The sequence below is a fragment of the Phalacrocorax aristotelis genome, chromosome 16 (assembly GCF_949628215.1).
Source record: "Phalacrocorax aristotelis chromosome 16, bGulAri2.1, whole genome shotgun sequence".
In the NCBI taxonomy this organism is placed as follows: domain Eukaryota; kingdom Metazoa; phylum Chordata; class Aves; order Suliformes; family Phalacrocoracidae; genus Phalacrocorax; species Phalacrocorax aristotelis.
In genome coordinates, this window is record NC_134291.1 from 5,091,733 (window position 1) to 5,109,121 (window position 17,389).

Consider the following 17,389-nt stretch of genomic DNA (forward strand, 5'->3'; position numbering starts at 1 on the left):
CTTCCTTCATTGACCTAGGGCAAAAAGAAGTAGTTTTTTAAAAAAAAAAACTCATCTGCCGGTGCCCTCTGTGCAGCCAGTGGGAGTCTGGGCTGTGTGAGAAGTTGCCTCGAGCTGCCCTGTGGGGAGGGCATCTTCCCAGGGAGAAGAGGGAGGAGAAGACTCTTGAAGCTGATGGTGTTTGTGCTAAGCTGACAAATGACACCGAGGTGGTTTTAGTACATTGAAGCTGTACTGCTTCTCCAGAAGCCAAGTAGCGTACTAAGGTCTTGAGTGTAGTCCTCAGGGACGTCATTTAATAAGTGCTTAACAGACGCTATCCTCGTAATGGGGCTGGGAGTTACAATTGTCAAGAAGCACGTTATTCTGTATTTTGCTGATGAAAGGGAGCAGAGGCTGCAATAAATACTGGGGGAGACTGCCAAGGTCAAGAAACCTCTCTGAAGCCCCCAGATAGGACCCTCACAGTCAAGCCCAGCTCTGTTGCAAGCTGGAGATGCTCACTGTGAGCTTTGCTGGAAAGGCTCTGCGGTCCCAGCCGCCAGCAGTGCTACCGCAGAAATGAGTGGCATCTTCTCTGGCTGAGCCAGACAGCTGTTTTATTGAGACAAGCATTAGCTTTATGTTACATCTCTGCTCTCAAACTGTGGATTTTCTACCGGCGACTGCCAAAATGTCAGTCTTTGAGGGGAACAGGGGAAGTGAGGAAAATGGCTCAAGTTTTAAAAACCAAAGCAGCAAATACAGAATCCCATTCAGCCCAACCTGGGAACTGTTTGCCTTTAAAGCCAACGCGAAAACCTTTAGAAAGCACAGCAAGGCAACAAAACAAACACACAAACAAGTCAAACTGTTTTCTCCCCAGTGATAATCTAACCACCAAAAAGGGAATTATCCAGTTCAAAGTGTGATGACTCAGGCTGGGGAGGCACAGAGTAAACCCAAAGCTGGTTAGGACAGCGCAATTCATGTTTCCTCTAACGGCTGCTTCTAATTTCACTTCCTGTTTTCCTTGGAAAGCACGTAGAGTCTTGTTTCTTTTGGATATCATAGATTTGGGTGATGCCAGGATATTTTTCATATCAGTTTTCTATGGCGTTTAAACGTGCGAGCAGCGCTATTGCTCGGTTGGAGAGGCTTCACCATCGCAGTCGGTGACCAAAGTATGTGGGGCTGGATGCACTTCAGCAGCATTTTTGGCTCTGCTTTTGACTGGCTGCCTGTGGTGGGCTTGTGCATTGGGAAGAAATCTTGGATCAGGGCTGAGTTGTAGAGCCGGAGGGAGACTCATCGTATTTGAGCACTGGGATGATGTGGACTGAGACCCCTAACTGTCATAGGCTGCATTTTCACAAATGTCGGCGTGCTCTTCATTGAGTGTGGGCTCATGGGTGTATTCCTCCTGAACCATGATGAGTGATGCTCTACCAAGCCCAAAGCCTTCTGGTTCAAAGATAACCCCTCAAAACTGTCATATCAGGCAGGTGCTCTGCATTTTAGGACCATGGTGTTTGGAAGTCATTCTGGGATTTTCTGTGTGGTGAAAGTCACACTCTCTCACGCCCACCTGGTCTATCCTACTGGCATCTCTGCAAGTCACTGGAGGGGGACAAGGAGAATAAGAAGCATGAGGCAAACTGTACATGAAGGAGCTGGAAGGCTTCTTTGACCAGTCCTTTGCAGGAAAGAGGATGTTGGAGACAGAGGCGAGGCCTGTGAGCCTCCATTGCCCTTGCTGGAGAGCAGAGCCTTTGGGGAAGCAGGGTGGTGGTAGTGTTCAGCAGAGGTGGAAGCTCCTCCCTGAAGCCTATTGATTTGGAAGCATGCTACTATTTTAAAATTGATGTGTCCTGTGGAAATACTACTTCTGCCTCCTGAGCTGCAAGAGGAGTGACTGCAATACTGTGAACCTCTGCTGTTGCCAGTGGAATGATAAAATGAGCTGGTTCCCCCACCTTGGATTTCTCATACTCACTGTATAATGAGCAAAGTGGAGCAAGAGTGGCTTTAGCTGTGTTCTCCATGACTGCTGTTAGCTCCTTATACTGATGCTAGATCTGCTAGATGAGGTGCTTTAAACAAACATCAGTAGGTACTGCAGGAAGCCTGATAAATCTGTGTACTGAGGTTTTGCTATATTGACAATGGGATAAAAGTGAAAGCTAAACAAAGAAAAAAAAAAAAGGATATATCTGGAATTCCCGAATAGCTTGTTTGCAGCCCAGTTAGCTGGAGCTTTGTGGAAATTCGGTTGTGCAGCAGGAAGCCTTGAGATGAAGTATTGTGGGTTTAGGATCACATTGCAAAAAATCTTTAATCAGATGAAGCTGCTTCAGTGGTGCCTTTCCAGGGGAGAGGTGCTCTCCAGTATCCAGCAAAGCCTGCAACCCTTATCACCTCTTCATGCTGGTCACCACAATCCTGCCTATTAAAACTGAATCAGCCAGTAAACAACAACTCTTTTTGCACCTTTCTCCAAAGCAGCACAGTTTGGGGGGATGCTGCAATGCACTGCGTAGCCGTGACTTTGGTATGCCCAACTGGGACTGAAATAGATGTAGTTTCTGGAGGGAGCATGTGCTTTGGAATTAAGTGGCAGTTTTGCCTGGCTCAAGTCATACGTGTAACATTTGTTGTGGTTTATGGCTTGGCGATACATGTATTACAGGGTTGTGTAGAATCCCTGGCTGTGATATCAGGATCCTGCTAAGAAGGCTCTGCAGAGAGATCAGATGAGAGATCATCCTTCATCTGAGGCCATGTGGGACTCGCTGTGATCGAGACTTTTGAGCAAAGTATTTTGAGAGAGTGAATCACTTGGGAAGGGCTTCTGGGAGAAGATCAAACCAGGCAGAGGTAATGCCAAACTCCCAGAGGTGGCATGAGTACGATAGCATCTGTTTTAAAGACACTTGTGAAATAGTATTTCTGCATACACTGTCATGTTTGGTGTACTCCTTGAGCAAAATCTGGTCCTTTGGAAAACTTATCAAAAATAACGTCAGTGTGAGTTACTGGGCTTTTTTTTTTTTTTTTTAATGAAGTTATCTCACCCCACTGTATGCACAGGGGTGAAAGCATGGCTATGGCTGGGCTTTATTAAACAGTGTAGCTGGTCCTGAGAAACCATTCCTGAAGCCATAAGAATCTTGGAAACCACAAACCATTTAGTGGGTAGTTAATAAACTCAAACTGTGAAGCAAAACTGCATTTTTTCCTTTTTTTTTTTTCTTTATTCTTCTTTATAGTGAGACAGCCTTTGCTTGTAAGAATGAGAATTTCTGTCCCTTCCAAAATTCATGGCTTTTAAATCTTTATTTTCATGAACTGTGGTTATTTTTCATAATGTGTATGACTCATCTTTCCTCCTCAGGGTGCTGTTGTGGGCACTCACTCTGTGTGTCCTCTGGTTCACCCACCTGCAGACACCTCCTCTCTGGGTGTTGCACAGACAAACAAGGGGAACAACTGTTTCTGTTAAAGGAGCTCTCAGGAGTTTAACATCTCTAATGTGCTGCAGCACTCGACATGATGCACAGGTTTTTAATTACCTTGTGGTGATTAGCAGTCCAGAAAATCCCATCAAACCAATTAAATACTGTGCACCTGACTGAAGGCTGCTGCAGGCGCCAGGGGTTGCTTCAGTGCAGAGCCTCATCAGTCCCCACAGGCTGAGGGTTTGCCCTGCAGCTCCCGCCAAGGGGAGGAGAAGCCTTCGGTTTGCTGCACCATGGTTGTCACTTGGGTGAGGAAGAAAGGTGAATAGCTACAGGTGTTGGGGCTTATGGATGATTTAATTGTTCTGCTGGTTTCAGTTGTTGCATGTATTTGCATTATGTTTGGCTGTATTAAAATTCCCTTTAAGGATGAGCCCTTGGACTAGTGGGGAACAAGCAGTGTGAAAAGGAGAAACCTCCTGATTTTCACAGTCTTCCTGTCACCGTTCTCCCCTGGAAGACGGTTAGTAGGAAGAAAGCTTCACTGTTCCAGTTCACATGACTGCAAGCACAGGGAAAACAAGGGTTTGGTGTCTCAGCAGAGCCTTGTTCAGGAACATCTACGAGTGCTTGTATGTGAAGTGGCACCTGGTGTCATATATAATGACTGATCTCACCTGGGTTGAATGGATGTTACAAAAATTAAGTGCTGAGTTATCTGAACTCCTGCAGCTGGGTTGAAAGACCAGTCACAGTTGACAGGGTTTTAAACAGGCACTTCCCCCCTCTTTATTTTGCAGGCACCCTGTAAATGGCTTATCTAGTTCATTATTTTTCAACTCAAACAGTAATTGCTTTGTATAGGTTTAGTAAAGCTGCTATTAGTAGTACTAGCAGTAATGATATCTTTCCCTGTAAGTGCTCCCCATCCTCTGGGATGAGCTCCTGAAATGTGTGTGCCTGGATTTTCTGACCCCTGAATTTTTGCATGTGCTTCTACTGTTCTTATGCAGGGGTACCATGAGCAACACTGCCCGTCCTCCCGCAGAGGAAATCAGCCATACAGCCCAATCTGGCCTTGCGCTATGGAGCAGTAGTTGATGATGCGGTTGATGTCACTGCTAATAAGTATCCAAACTCATTAAATCTGACTGTCTTCCTAAAGAAGTTCTTCTTTCCTGCCTGTAGTAAGATTTTCAGAAAAGAGCCTGACAATGGAGCTTGGCTGTTACCTTTCTATGTGAGTGCTGCGGGTGCCTCGCTGAGCTTGTGATCAACTGGAATGACCTCAGCACTTCTGAAAAGTGTTAACTGAACTCAGTGTCGGCTCACCTACTTTTTAGGCAGCCTGTGTGAAGGATCTGTGCTTTGCTTTCTAGGTAGGTCACTTGGGGAGCTTGTTCAGTGTGAGATCACAAAGATGGGGAATGAGCTGGGCAAGGAAAAAGCTGTTTGCTTCCCTCCTCATTGGCTTCTTAGAACATCTTTTAAACTCGTGACTTTTGTTAATAGTAATTTTGCTCTCGGTCCAGAAGAGAGGTGGTGGAGCAATCTTGACTGAGGAGACTCTTTCCAGAGTCTTGATCCTCTGAGGAAATTCGAGCAAAACAAACCATGAGGGCAGAGCTTTGCTCCTATGGCTCTTGTAAGCCAGGAAGTTCAGAAGAGAGAGCTCTTTAAAAATGCACCTGGTCTTTTCCATTTAATTTGCTTTGGTTTTGGTTTTTTGTTTTGTTTTCTCCTATCTGCCTGGGAGGAACCTACCTACATGGGCAGTTCCTCTGCATCTAATTGCAGTATCCATTGGGGACTGACCAGAGCATTGGCTGTATCCAGAACTGATGGGCATCCCCAAACAGTGCTGGAAGACCTGGGCAGTGGCGTATCCGACTCTATACGGGCTGGCCGCGTTACTCCCGTGTTTTGCTGCTGATGCCAGCCCTCCTTGGTGTCAGCAGGAAGCTGTGCGTGAGCCACTGATGCCAATGCACCCTGACAAGCCTAGTGTGAGGAGTTGCTTTGATGCAATCCAATGACTTGTCAGGGTTAGTCTGTGGAAATAAAACGTCATTCGGGCAGTGGTTCAGTGTTGTACAGATGTGCCTGACTGTTGGGCTCCTCTCCAACCACAGAGGCAGGAGCACTACAGGCTCTTTCATTCTGGAGATCAAACTGGCCTGAAGCTGAGCATCCAGACACCGGTTGGTATTTAATGCTCCCATGTTTCTAGTGCCCGTGTATTACAGCCTTAGAGCACGTTGTCCTCAGTGTATTCACCTGCTCAGAACCATATCCACAGGAATGGGCCCAGAAAGAAACAATGCCAGATAAAATGGGAAATATCAGGAAGGTTAACAGCTGGTTTAAGAAGTTCCTCCCCTGAGCCTCCTGGCTATGTTACCTACTTGATCAGAGCAGGGACCTGGAGCTCAGGTGGTTCTTGTAAACATGCTGACTTTAAAAACACCTTGGGTTGACCATGGCAGTGTGAGCGGACCATGGGGGTGTTCTCTCCTGTGGTAGTCTTTGGGTGAGGGAAAAGCAGAGTTTTGACCTGATGACTGGCCTTTGCAGACCTGTTATTCCTCTATTTCTGGTGCAGTCTCCAGAACAAACCCGCGTGTTCTTAGTAACGTGGAAAAGAGCTGCGAGGTTACTTTCTTGCTTGGGATTTCTGCAGCACTTGCGTATGAGCCTTAACAAGGCAGGACCTTGGGCATCGAGCCAGGGCTTGGCAGAGCATGCCTAGTGCTCCGAGGTCGTTCCTCAGTGTTTGCTGTGCTCACCTCTGCTTCCAGTGCTGTAGCAGACCTTGAAGAGTGAGGGGTGTGTGATCTGTACCAAGGGGAGCTGGGGGGGGCTGTGCTGCATGGTGGTCCCTGAGGAGCCCCAGGTGAGGGTGAGCAAAGCGAAGCAGTTGCTAGGCTCTGCCTCGGGGCTGTTTGGGGGCCCCTTTCTCCCTGCTTGCGAGCCCGGGGGTCCTTGGCAGGCCCCCAGCCCTGGGGCCTCATTCTGTCCCCAGTGCCTCAGTGCTGCTCTTTAGTGAAGCAGGGTGGCCATCAAGTGGCTGATGCTGGAACTGGCACAGGAGCTTTATTTTTTTTAATCCCAAACTGCTCCAGAAGAGGATGCAAAATCCCAGTCCTGTTCTGCAATGAGAGGCAGAAGTGTCAGGCCAGATGAGGACTATTTCTATTCCAATCACTGGGTCCAACTCAGATTAATAGCTCAGTGTTAATCTGTTTTTTCTTTCATTTTCCATGTAGCAATCCAGTATCTGCTCCAAATCCACTGGCAGACGTGCTTGCCCAGGAAAGCTGCTGCTTCTGTGTGTAAAGCAAAGGGAGCACAATCCCTGGGCAGCTATTGCCTGGTCTGGTAGATCAGTTTTGTGGGAGTTGAGCTGATATGGACTTTCATCAGCTCAAATAATGGATTAATATCTGCGCATATATATATAATTTTTTTTAATCTTTGCTTGGTTCCCATTAGCTCCTTCGAATGCCCTGTCCTGTGTCCCTGTGTTAGGATCAGTGGCTTGGTGTCCTGTCTGGGACCAGCCCCAGGGTGCAGAGGTGCATCCAGGGCCCAGTGACAAGCAGGAGGAGGTTGGAGAACATGTGTCCCTGTCTGTGGGATCCCTGCTCTGGGAAGGAGGCTGGCTGACACGGGCACCGCTAAAGAGAACGCAGGCTGAGGTCATGCCTTTGGGCTACAGCAGTGACCTGATCAGTGAATCTTGCGGATCTCCTGTGCTCGCCTGCAAACGGGGTTTTAATTTTGATGAAACATTCAATAAAGTTTAACCTTGTCAGTCATCCTCTGCAATAGGAGATGAATGATTTGTGTAAAGCTGAATGGATTTATTCTCCTGAATATTTTCACTAGAACAATCAGTGCATTTAATACTTTTAATACTTCTTTATTTTTCTTATTCTCTTGCCAGGCCAACCACAAGCAGAGCAGAAACGAAGCTTCAAAAAGAGATTAGGGCCTTTCCTACAGCATCACCCCTCTAGCAGCACCCCGTAAGCACGTCTGCCAGTGGATTTGGAGCAGATACTGGATTGCTACATGGAACAGACCGACTGTTCGTTGCCTCAGGGAATTAATATCCTTGTGTACGCTGTTTGCGTGTGAAAGTAACAACGCCAAGCACCTTGTTTTCATCCTCAAGCCAAGCTGCATCTCCTCCAGAGGAAGGAAGGCTCTTATTTCCTTTTTATACCTCAGGCTGAGGGCATGGAAGGCAAAAACGTTGCTGAGCCAAGTTGCTTGCTGGAGTTTGAATTGCATGGACCCAGGGATGCTGTGGCTCAGCCTCCTGCGGGCTGCCACGCTGCACCCAGCTTGGAGCAGGAGGAGTACATAACCCTCTGGGCTCCACAAAACAGGGCGGCAAACACTTCACAGGAATGCAAGACTGGGGCAGAAATGCTGCAAACCGGCACCTGGAGGAAGGAAATCCACTTGTACGCAAATTGGGGAACACATTACTGCTCTCCATGCCACCCCTGGTAAGGAGTGAGAGTCCAAGCTGAGCGACGTTTCTCCTCTGTGCACAGTACAGCGTTTATCAAATGCTGAGTGCTAAGGCAGGCACAGACCTATTGCAGGACGAGGTGGGGCTGTGAGGTTGACCATGAACAAAGAGGAGAGCCTTCAGGTAGTTTTGCAGCAGATACCTGTCACTGAAGGGAAGCTTGGTGTTAATCTGGCTCAGTTAGAGTTGGTTCCTTCCTACTGCTTTTGCTTTGTTTTAAATAAGTTGTAGTGATTTCAGGACTGCTAAGATTAAAAATTACTTCAGACAGTCTTTTGTTTTCTGTATTTGCACAGTGCTGAATATAATGTGATCCTGTGCCAAGACTGGGACTGCTACTGCAACACAGAGACCAGGCAGGAGCTTTCCCCTAGATGCCTGTATGCAAGCACCATTTCACCGCAATCCTTTTTCACATTTTGGGCCCTTTTGAAAAAAGAATAAAGAAATTAATCCCTTGCAAGCACATTTGTGGAAAAGAAATAAAAACTGTCTTGTGTTCCAGGTGGTTTCATCTATAAATGCTCTTACACCTTACCCAGCCCTACTCCTAAGACTCTCTACACTAGAAACTGCAGAAAACGTCAGTAGCTACAGGAGTGGTTGGATTGGTGTTGACACGGCTGCTACGCCTGTTTTCCAGCACAGTGTGTGTCTTAAATATTTAACACTGAAAATGTAAGTCCATTATCTGCATGTGGGAGGACTAGGCTGGCACAACCCCTTGAGTTTTTCAGAAAGACGGTCTAAAGCTCTCCAGCAGCAATACCAGTGGAATAAATGGTTTGTGGCCTCGGAGATGCTGCCTGACTTTGGGAAGGAGCTGGATGTGGTTGGTGTGGGCTGGAGCAATACTCATGCCTTGGGGAGTGGAAAAAATGGGGTGGGAGGGTTGGGAGTGGCTAGCAAGGGCTGAAGTCCAAAGCCACAGCTTTGTTCCTGATGTACCCGAGTTAGGTGTTTGGCTCTAGTATAGATGGGTGATATGATTCTTAGCGGAGATACCTTGGTCTCTGGGGTGTCTTTGCAAGGACAAGAAATGGTCCTGTCTCGATGGGCTTGGTTAGCAGCTCCAGCAACTCAGAGGGGAGAGGTTTTAGCTGAAAGACTGCTGAAAGGGGAGATAACTGGCTTCCCAGCTTTTGAAGTGTTGCTGCTTCTATTTAGGTTAAAAAAACTTCTGTCTGCGAGAAAGGCATTTGCTCGCTGGGAAGGAAAACACAAGCTTTGCCTTTCTTTTCTCCAAAACAATCAATTTACAGGCTCTTTCTGTGAATGTCAGGCATTGTACAGACACCCTAGGCTCTTGTGGAAAGTTAATGTTGGTTTTTATTAAGTATATTACCTTGATCTGCAGGAAACAGTCTTTTACCTATTTAATTTTGCTCCAGCTAAAAGAAATAAATCATCCAAGGAAGCTGTAACAGCTAAATGTAATCCTTGTTTGTTTATTTGCTAGATAGTGTTATCTGCTCTGCCTTTACTTTTCCCTCATTCACATGCTTTTATGCAATCATCAGGGTAAATCTGATTTGTGGCCGGTGGCTGGTGCCAGATCACTCCTGTGGTCTGGCTGGGGATGAGGATACCCAAACACTGCAGACTGCTACAGGCATCTGCAAAGTCTGCTGGATTTAAAACACAGCCTGAAATGAGTGCCTGCACCACATTAGTGCTAATGATGCCTTTTGGTACTGATTGGTTCTCAGAAAAAGTGTTGTTTCTGAGATGCCTATTGAGCCATAGGCTGCAGTGTTTGACCTCTGAAGGCATTAAGGCTGCAGATGGTTCGAGTTGAGAAAAATTTTGTAATGTCTGAATTTACGTGTATCCCCAGGGGCTGCCAAGAAAATGTCCTGACCCCCTGCAAAAGGGCCTGTGACTGAGTAAGCGATCTGTGCAAGACAGCAGAGTACCCAGGCATGGGTTTGCAGGACAGAGGGGTGCCCAGCAGCTCTGCCATTGCACCCGCCGGCCCACGCTGTTTGCAGGAGTCTTTCGGCTCAGTTGGAGCAGAGAGATGATTTGTAAGATACAGGAGCTGGGGTGGAAATTCCCATCACTTGTGCAGCAGGGCTGTGTGCACCTCCCAGCAGCATCCTTCTGAGTGCATAGGGAGGGGTCCCAACCATTGATCCACTTTCCCAGAGGGGAATTGGTGACAGATGTGATACAACCCTGTGATCCTCTGTAGCCTGTCAATGAGGCAGAGGCAGGTAAAGATCCATAATATTTTCAAAAGCGCCCATCATGTTTCTTGTTTGCCTGATGTGCTGAGGTCTGTTGGTACAGCTGTTTCCCCAGGGCTTCTTGGAGCAACCCTGTCTTTGCTATCCTCACACTGTGGCCCACGCAGGGGCTGTGACTTGCAAGGCCCCAGGCTCAGCCTCCCTCCTGTGTGACAGCGAGACATGCTGCGACACCAGGCCAGGACCCTGCCAGGGCTCTGGCACGTGTAGGGAGTTGAGCTGCTGAAATTTTCCAGGTCTGCTGTAATTGCTGCAGGAGATTTGGGGCAGAGGCGCCCGGACTGGGAATTGTTTTTAGACAGCGCCTCTTCAGATTTAAAAAGCTTTGGTGCATTAGGGTTGTAAATGAGATTTTTCTCTTTAAAAAAAAATTTGTGCAATCTGCTCCTCCTTCCAAAATATTTGGTATGATGGTCATAAACACAACACATTTTAAAATAATAAACAACAATTGTGCAATATCTTGAAGTGGAAAACGTTGAATGATGGAACTTCTCTCCACTGGTATGAATAACTTTGGATCGCTTTGGACTCTCTGAGAATAATATCTGCCATACAACTGCTATCTTCACAGGATCTAGAACAGTAGAGGAAGGAAATGGAAGCTTAAGTAACTGTGTGTTTGAAAAGACTGGAGATGGAGTTGTAGCAAATACCCTAAACACATGTGAGATAAATCTGAAATTCATCTCTGCGTTGTGCAGCCTGTGGCTTCTCCCTCGGCTGTCACAGGCGCTTCATCTTGTACAATCAACTTCTTCCCTTCATTCTTCTTATCTACAGGATCGAGCTGTGGGAGACTCCTGCCTGCAGCTTTCACCCTAGTTTCTCCCCCTGGAGCTGCAGTGGGGGGAGGGTCAATACTTTGCTCCTGGCTTTCCATGGGAAATGTATGACTCATGAAGTAATAGAACAGAGGCACCTGTGCATCAGAGATTCATGTCAGTGTCTCATGTAATTTTGGAGCCCTTATCAGATCAAAAAATGTTTGCTATTTTACTATGTCAAAATGTTGGGTTTCTCTCTGCTTTTATTATTAAGTGAACTGAAATAATAAGCTTTATATAGTCTGTTAAATGAATTCAGCCACAGGATGAAGTCAGGCAGCAGACTGCTCTCTAGAGCTCCTCATCAGCTCGCATCTGAGTTGAAACAGAGCACTTTGTTATTGTAGCTGCTTGATTTATTATAGGATTTCTGTTTTCTTGCTAGAACCACAAGCCGCTTGGTTCCCTTTGGAAGGGAGGGAGCTCTCTGTGATGAATTTACTTGCCTGACGTTGCTTGGTCCTTCTGTAGTCGGAGCTTTTTTGGGGTTTGTGGTTGGGTTTTTTTTCTCCTCCAACCCTACATTAATGATGGAAATCTTTCAGAAAAATAATACAATTATATTTATCTGTCGCAACGACTAGGCCCTATGAACATTTATTGTCTTTTATGCCTGTGGCAGGTCTAGACTTGGTTGGGCCCTAAATGTGAGTCTGTCAGCTTCTGCAGGGGTTGTCCTCGAAGAAGAGATGCTAGCAGGACTGCAGGAAGGAAGGTCCCTAACTGAGTGTTGCAAAAATAGGTGTTTTCACACGTAACCTGCTTGAGAAGCGGTGTCCGGGGAGCCAGACTGACAGCTGAGACTGAGTGCTTTCCAACCCGGGGGCTTTAATTCTTTGCAACTGAAAGTCCTCCAATTTGTGCTCCTCATATCTAGATTTGTTCTCAGGAACTGTAAAGGGATTATTTTGTGATCTCCTGAAGGCAGTGTTTGGTGCTACTATACATCCCTCCAGGTCTTCATGAGTTCATTTACCTTTGCAAGGGACAGTAGGTCACAAACCGGTGAGAAAAAGTGCTGTTTATTCCTGGATGGAGTATGGAAGTATTAAGCATAGAGAAGGATGGTATTTTGTTATGAAATTATTTCCTGGATCTTTCTTTTTTTTTGGAAGCTTCCATGGAAAAACAGATCTTATCTGGGTAACATCTGCAGCAAATTAGAGATGTGTGAGTGGAAGGGATCGCAGAATGGTGGGGGTTGGATGGGCCCTCTGGAGCTCACCCCATCCCACCCCTGCTGGAGCAGGCACCCCCAGAGCAGGGGCACAGGGCCGCGTCCAGGCGGGGGGTGAATGTCTCCAGGGAAGGGACCCCACAGCCTCCCTGGGCAGCCTGTGCCCCTGCTCTGGCACCCGCACAGGGAAGGGGTTTGGCCTCATGTTCAGGTGGAACTTCCCGTGTTCCAGCTTGTGCCCGTGGCCCCTTGGCCTGGCGTTGGGCACCGCTGGAAAGAGCCCGGCCCCATCCCCCTGACACCCGCCCTTCAGATATTTATAAACATTTATAAGATCCCCCTCAGTCTTCTCCAGAATGAACAAATGCAGGTCTCTCAGCCTTTTGAGATGGTCCTTTTGGAGTCCAAAGAAGCCCTCAGGAGAACTGAGCATGGTCTGTTATAAAAGCACAGACCTTTTTAGGGAACAAACCTAAAGGAAATGTGGGGTTTGGGGTCCTGGTGTAACTCCTGACTGAATATTTATGTTGCCAGTGTTTTGCTGCAGTTCTGTGGTGCGAATTTCATTGGCTTCTAGATTTGAATGAACTTCGTGTTGGACTAAATAAACTCCACATGTAGTTTGGATGTTTTGCAAGTATGTTTAATTATGTGTACTAAATAGTATAATTATTTGTGTGCGTGTTTGTTTATGGAAAATCTGAGTTCAGTGCCTTTTGTCTAACCCCATTCCCTTCCACGCCTAATCCTTCAAAACCTTGGGGCTGTTTGGATTCAGTCCCTGCTGCTTCAGCCATTTCATCCACTTTTCCCCCCATGCTCTTCTGATCAGAGAAAGGAATGAAGTTAAAACTCTAAGCCCATGTATAGCTCTGTTTACTTCAGAGACAAAGAACACCTTGACTTGGCACCTGGCAAGACCAGACCAGCTCTGCTGGCTTGGGCTGGATCCCAGCATCCCATCTATAGGAGAGGTTATCTCTGAGTGCCTTGGCAGCCAGCCTACCTCTGATTTGTACCTTCTTAGCAGGTGGCAGTTGGAGACTCCCTGAGCCTCCATTCACATTGAAGCTGTAGTGTTTAAGAGCCTCCGTTGCTGCACCTTTCTTCGATAGAGCTACCTAATCCCAAAAGTAGTAATAGTTTCTGGGCTGGCACTTTGTGCTGTAGCAAAGGGCTCTTCTCTTGGTTGTTTTAAGCATGCAGCACAGCAATGGTTTTTGTGAAGCCTACTTTCTTGGCCTGCAGGGACAGGGGAGGTAACATTCCTTGTTTCGTTTCTCAGGCTTCATGGACGTCTCTTGCAGATCTTTGTTGCTTTTCTGGGACGTTCCTCCTACAGTCCACGTTTGCATCTTTTCAAGTTCTGTTTCATCCTTTTGGACCATGAGCTAATATGCACACAGATGTGGATACACTGTGGGTTTTATTATTTTGTTCTGTATTTCCTTCCTAATAGTTCCTGATGTTCTGTTCCACTTTATAACTGCAGGTAGCACTGAGCTACACTTTTGGCATATGTACCATAATCCTGATGTCTCTGTCTTGAAGGGTTGATAGTTGAGTGGGAGCTCACTGCTGTGATGGTCACAGAATCAGAGAATGGTGGGGGTTGGAAGGGACCTCTGGAGATCACCTTGTCCAACCCCCTGCTGCCAAGGCTACCCCCAACCCTCACATCCTCAACTAGACCTTCTTTGCTTGTTAGTATAAGGTCCAGCAGCACATCTTGCCTTACTGGCTTCTCCACCACCTGTGTCAAAAAGTTATCCTTGATGTTCTGCAGGAACCTCCTGGATTGCGCACACCTCACCGTGTTGCTTTTCCAGCAAATATCAGGGTGGTTGAAGTCCTGCATGAGAACCAGGGCCTGAGATTGTGAGGCTACTTCCAGCTGTCTGTAGAAGGCCTCATCAACTTCCCCTTCCCCATCAGGTGGCCTATAGCAGTTGCCCACAACAGTGTCACCTGTATTTGCGTCCCCCTTGAATTTCACCCATAAGCTCTCAACTTGTTCTTCCTCCGCCCCTAGGCAGAGCTCGATACGTTCCAGTGGCTCCCTCACATAAAGAGCTCCCCCACCTCACCTTGTTGGCCTGACTTTCCTAAAAAGCATGTAGCTATCCATGACAGCATTCCAGTCAAGCGAGCTATCCCACCATGTCTCTGTAATTGCAATGAGATCGCGGCCCTGCAACCACATGCAGATCTCTAGTTTCTCTTGTTTATTCCCCATGCTGCGTGCGTTGGTGTACAGGCATTTCAGAGAGGTACTTGAGCACACAGGTTTCCCTGGAGGGGTGCATGAGGACCCTCTGTAGCCATACACACCCTTGAGGTGGTTGGTCTTCTGATTGTCATCTCATGAGGCACCTAAGGCACCTTTGCCACTGCTCTGGCTGCCCTGGCTTATTCCCCCATTGGATGTGATGGCGTTAGCATTGCCGCTTTGGCCCCTGCCCCCGAGCCCTCCCTTTAAAGCCTGCCTCACCAAGGTGGCCAGCCTGCTGCCAAAGATTCCCTTGCCAGGTGGATTCCATCCCTCCCTAACAGGCTATGGTTCCTGGGGAAAGTCCCATTCTCATAAAAGCCGAAACCTTTGCGAGAGCACCAGCCACGTAGCCAAGAGTTGATTTGCATTATTTGTCTGTTATTCACTGCCCATTTTTCTCCAACTGATAAAATAGAGAAGATGACTTAGGCACCAATATTTTTCACTTGCTTCCCCCAGGGCTTTATAGTCTTCCTTGGTTCTGCCCAGGCTCTGGCTTATAGCATCATTTGTGCCCACATGGAAGAGTAACAGCAGATAGTAATCTGTGCTTTTGACAAGTTGTGGCACCTCTCAACAATGTCTTGAATCTTAGCTCCTGGAAGGGAGCAAACCTCTCGTGACTCCTTGTCAGGTCAGCAGATGGGCGCCTCGGTGCCTTTGAGCAGAGTCACCCACTACAAGCACTTGTCTCTTCTTTTTATGATATCCACTCTGTGCTGCTGGTACTGTTGCCCCTTGCTTGTGAGTGTCTACAGCTGTTAAAGCTTCATATATGTTGTTGGTAGTGATACTGGAGGGTGGAGACTGAAGCAGAGCCCTGCTTTTGTAGGTCACCAATGTCCAAGGCACCTCACTCTCAGTGGTGTCCGCTACAGGAACGTGGTTCTGAAACCACTTATCTATCTCTGCCCTGGCTCCACTAATACTGCCCAGCCCTTTAACTGTTTCCTGCAACTTGGCCACCTGACCCAGCAGATCATCACCCTGTGCACATACTTACCTTTTCACCAGGAGAAGGCAGGGCACTTCCTGCAACCTACCACCTGTACTGAAGCCTCCTTCCTTACCAGCTCTGTCTGGGTGGATGCATCAGACACCCCTGGGGCTTTCTCCATAGGAACACTGGTTTTAGCTCTGAGGTGAGTACCCACTGTTTTCGCAGAGACCTAGAGCACTTCCCTGGGCTGTGGGCCTACGAGCAGGGTGTAGTACCCTTTCGCACAGACTGCTGTGCAAACTCCCATGCCACGCCCTGGCTGATGTGCCATGCCCTGTTTGCTACACTCCTGGTTGCTCATGCTTCCTAGGGCCATTTAAATCTCCCATGGCGGCTCCTGGCATTGCCCAAGCCTTGTCAGCCTTGCTCACAAGAGCTGCTGGGACCTGACAGGCCACTCTGCTCTATCTTGGGCTTCCCTGGCTCAAGGAACCCCCAGAGCCAGATATTGAGTCGATTGCCCATGCTTCCTCCCTTTAGTTCCCTTAAGACAAAACTCCTCTCCTGTTTGTGCATTCACACACGTGCATCTGGATAATGGATCTATTGCCATATTAATAGAGGAAAAGAAAGTAGTAAAGAGGGTTGTACGTCTTTGTCTATTTCTAGAGCAGTAATGAAAATTGGAAAGGCTTCAGTTTGTTCTCCAATTTCATTTGTTCGGTCCCTGCTTGGTAAGCAGTCTTGGGGAATAATGAAGTTGTGAGTTGCTGGGCTTGTACTACCCGGAGTCATGTTTCCTTCTGAAACTCAGATGTCTTCTGTGTTGCACAATTGACAAGACTTCAGCTAAAAAAAAACGTTAGGAAGAATGACAGCGACAAGGAAAACGTGTGGTGTGTCAACAAGTGAATGTCCTGAACGACTGGCCTGGAGCGTGCCAGCATCTGACTGCACCTTGTGGAAGAAGAACCTCTCTACGGAGGGGAAGGGTCAGAGGGGTAAAAGTCAATGTTGGAGGCACTGGCATGAGTCCACAGAGAGCCCCAGCTAGCACAGATGGAGTTGGGGAAATAAAATCCGTGCCCTTGGCAAAAGTCAGACTTCAGTATGAAAAGGTCAGTTGAGAACAGCTAGAATTTGTTTGGATAAAAAGGTCAGAGTCATATTTGTTTTGGGCAGGAAAGAGAAACTGTGCTCAAATGAGGAAACCTTTGGCTGCAAACCAAAAAATCCACATAATACTGTATAATGTGGCTGTTGATTTTACATAAGAGGTCTATTATAAGACAATAAACCACTAGAACATTGCATTGTCCTTCCCACTACCTAGGTCATGGACTTGTGAAGAGCTAAAGCTCAGACCTTTTGTGTGTCTTGGCATCAGAGTCAGGCAGTGGCTCCTCTGGCGTGCAGCCCTGCCTCTTCTACTCCATAATCCTTTTTGCATTATGCTGATGGGCTCTGGACAGTGGTACCTTGTGCGGAACAGGATCCTGCAGGGCAAAGGGGTCCCATGGGAGCCCCACTGCCCAGCATCAGCCTGGATTCTGCATCCTCATTCTCTCTTGTTTGGATACCAGAAAGACATCTCACAGCAAGCAATGGCTTAGAGTCCCTTGCTGGAAAAATGGAAACTGTAGGATGGGTAACTACCTACAAGACTTTTCCTGTAGCTATCCCCCAAATGAAGGAAGGGGGGATTTACCTGGTTTTTGCTCTAGGGTAGGACAAAGATCATATTACTGTAAAATAGATGTCTTCCTGCACATTTTACATTTTAGGCCAGCCTGAAGTATTTGTGCTCTTAAGTGTCTCATGCTTAGAAAGATTATGTCAATGCAAATCTTGTTTAACTATTTCTTCTGAATGTTTAGAAAAACTCAACAATCCCTTTGTCTGAATTTGATCATCTTTTCAAATGAAACACATCCTTCACGGAAC

The 17,389-nt window shown here is 47.2% G+C and overlaps 1 long non-coding RNA gene across 1 annotated transcript in view; it reads left to right on the forward strand.

Annotated features, from left to right (window-relative positions):
* The window catches only part of LOC142065163 (uncharacterized), a 44,138-nt gene that overhangs the window by 9,290 nt on the left and 17,459 nt on the right, over positions 1 to 17,389 (forward strand). The window lies entirely within an intron of this gene.